Consider the following 3,727-nt stretch of genomic DNA (forward strand, 5'->3'; position numbering starts at 1 on the left):
ATGGTTCCGAAAATGGTTACTGGTTTTTTTGTTCACCCCTAATTAGGATCAGAATGAGTTCGAAAAAAATAATTTGTACTCCGCATGCACTTTACCACCAAATAGTTATGTTGAGTTTGGAAGCTTGACTTGGCAACGAGATATGAAAGAGAAAGAGCCAAAATCAAAATTCAAAAATTATATCCGTTTCTTTTTTGAAAAATACATCTTTTTTTTTTCATAATAACTTCAAAATTTTATCCCACTTTTACCCATTATAAATAACAACTATCTAATTTTATAACACACAACAACCTTCATTTTTTCACTCAAATACTCTCCTTATTTAGTGAAAAATAGTTTCTTTCAATTCCCTATCCAACTTGAAAACTCCAAGAAGAAGCAAAAAAAAAAAAAAAAAACCAAATCACAACCACTTCAAACCCTTCATTATCTACCTTCTTCCAAAATCAAATTGATCGTCCTATTTATTTACCTCATAGTTTCTATTATTCCGATACTTACTACACTCCATTCCCTTTCCATACCCAACCCCAATTCCAATTCCAATCTCATTCTCAACCCCAACTCATATTCCGGTCTCAAGTACAATCCCAACTGAAAAAATGACTTCAACCCATTTGTAAAAAGCTCTGACACTTTACTGGATTGATAAGGAGACATCTTTTAGATTTCTTGATTTATGGAATATTATAAAGGAGTCGAAAAAAGTTGCAAGATATCTAATCTTCAGAATCATTCACAGATGGTTCTAAAAGAACCAAAATATTCAAATCCACTAATAGGCAATCGTCGGATACACATGTCGGGATTGACATCAACGAAGATGAACCGTTGAGGTTCCAAGAGCTAGTCATCACATAGGAAGAGACCATACAAAACGAAATGATAAAGGGGTCGTAAGTAGATCGAGTGACATCGATAAAATGACGATTGAGGACAACTTAAAAACTACCTTGGAGCAATATTTGAGTATTGCAAAAGATAATGAAAAAAATCATGACATGGAAATCTTAATGAAATATATTAGTCATTTTACCGGGTGCGAAAAAGAATTGATGTTGAAGACGAAAGACAAGGTTGCCAAAAAAATGTAGGTTTTATTTTTATATGTGTCGTGTTTCGTTAATATCTATGTTTTCGTACTTTTAATATTTATGTTTTAGTTTTTATTTTTTAAGGTGTTATTGTAATTTTCCTTTTACGTTAATGAAATTTTAGTTTTATAAGAATTAAATTTTTTACATTGATTAATTTGTATATAAAATTAATTTTAGCTTTAAAAGAAAAAAGTTGTTGTAGGCAAAAATGGCAAACACCCCATTTAAACTAGATGGGAATCATGTGCGCCATTGGCACTGTGTCATTTTATTTTTTCTTCTTTCAGGTTGTATGATGTACCTTAGTTACGTATGATGTACCTTAGTTATCGGTTTGAAGTGCAGTAGTAATCCATTCAGATGCAGCCTTTTCAATATCTACCTCAATCATATGAGATACATATTTGGGAGTAACTGACACATGTTAAGTTTCAAACAAATTAATCAGATTTAGGGTATGTACTTCCACAAATTTTATAATCTAATATATATATATATATATATATATATATATATATATATATATATATATATATATATATATATATATATGGTTTTTTAGTGTGGAAATTAGTTGAGGGGGCTTACAAATCCACTCAAAAGGGCTCTGTAATCAAGATTTTCATTTGTTTCTTCCTAGGGAGTGTCTTGAAACTGCATCATTAATTATAAAATGCTTTTATTTCCATAAATAATGGTAGAAACTATGATTAAAATCCATTATTCCATATATGATAACTGATATTTAAAAACCCTACCTCTAGCCTGAAGTATTTGACTGTTTTATTGGGGTCAACCTTCCCTGATACACCAACTGATTCAACAACCTCCAAGCTCTTCTTCTGTGAGTTTAATCTTCTTGTTGCACCCTTCAACATATAACCACAACAAACCAATCAAATTATAAAAAAGATCCAAACTTTTATAAAAATTTAATAGCTTTTATATAAATAATAAATTACATACTCTTGCAGATGCATCTCGAGCAAGTTGTCATGCCTAGTTGATTTGACATAAACCTTGCAGTTGAAGGGTTCTTATTGGCTACAATCGCTTGCCATACCGGTTTTGACCTCCATAAACTGTGCTTTGTCAACTTAAAAAGCTGAAAATATGAAAAGTAACGATTTTAGAGCCTCAAAGATAAAATTGTAATTGTATATAACTTAAAAATATGTATAACAAACCTTTTTTTCTAAAGGGGAAGAAGGAACGGTGATATGTAAGGAAGAGCTTTTGGGGAAAGTCCCATTTTCTACATCTTTTATGGCTGCATTTATAACAAGTAAACAAACGGATGCAACACCCTTGAATTCATTTTCTTGACTTTCACCTTTTTTCCTGGAACATATGAACATTTGATTTGATCTATTAAATGTGTGTAAAACTAATAATCTTAAAGGAGAATTGGTTACTTACCAGTTTAGGGAGATTGATAAAGATGGTATCCCAGTAATTAAGGCTTGTCTAACTCCAGCTATAGCACTCGAGGACAATCTAAATGAACATGAATTATAAAAGACTAAAATAGAACTTTAGAGGAATAGGAGTAGGACATTACCATATATAGTGAAGAACCTTGTTTGTTCAACTTCAATCGCCCACTGATTCTCTCTATGGTATATTGAGTTGGATGAATTGTGACATTATCCTTGAGGTAAACTGTTGTTGCATCTTCTGGATCACTAGAAGAGCTTCTCTTGCTACTGTCACTATGGGTCACACTTGATGAGCCCTAAAACATATTGAAAATAGGTAGAACCTAAGGATACAAGACAAGGGCTTCTAAATAAATTCAATGTAAAGCAACATGAACTGATTAGCAATGATTTATTCTCTCTAAAACCAAAACACAAGCAAGCATCACTTAATCATGAATTTCACATCAACAACTTTACATTAAGTGAACTTTTAACATAAAATAGTTGAATTCTATGAAAGCAATTTTTATCAAGTCAAATATAGATATAGACACAAAAGATTTTTGAAGTTTCTCCCTTGACCTACTTACAATTATCAACTAAGAAGATCACTTCCAATCAATATGAAGTAATTTGTTAACCTATCCAACTACTATTACTAACAGTTATGCTTAACCAAGCCCTAAAACACAGATCAAGCCAACAACTTCTAAATAAATCCAATTGAACTACTGCCTAAAGAGTTTCGCATAAATATGAGTACGCATCAATAGGTTTCCAATTAGGCCATTATAAGTACAAACAGTAACATATCATGCTACCAAAGTGATCAACTGATAACAGATCGCATTCAATCACCAAACACGATTCAACTTCTATCACTAACAAACCTGATCACAGGAGTCCTAACTTACATGAATTCTTGAACACTCAAGCTAAATTCAATTCGCATGATTACCATTCAAATCAATGTACTTATAATTTCACGATTGATATTAGATATAGTAAGATGGAGTTGCTTACCTATTTCGACGTTGCAGCATAATCGACGTCATCAGACAAATCGTGAATCTCAGTTTTGCATCCGTTTGTGGTATATCCAAAAAGATGAAGCAGCAGTTGGTAGTGGCCGGTGGTTTGCTCTTGGTGTCAGAAGTCGATAAAATGGTGGGGATAGCGGTGGTAGGTAGTAGCCTGTATGAGCGA

At 32.3% G+C, this 3,727-nt stretch overlaps 1 pseudogene; it reads right to left on the minus strand.

Moving 5' to 3' along the window:
- Positions 1-1,422: 1,422 nt before the first annotated feature.
- LOC145067127 (uncharacterized) lies at positions 1,423-3,473 on the minus strand (annotated as a pseudogene).
- Between the last annotated feature and the right edge of the window lie 254 nt (positions 3,474-3,727).

This window comes from Lactuca serriola, chromosome 8, assembly GCF_051521515.1.
Source record: "Lactuca serriola cultivar US96UC23 chromosome 8, Lser_US96UC23_V15, whole genome shotgun sequence".
NCBI classification, from domain to species: domain Eukaryota; kingdom Viridiplantae; phylum Streptophyta; class Magnoliopsida; order Asterales; family Asteraceae; genus Lactuca; species Lactuca serriola.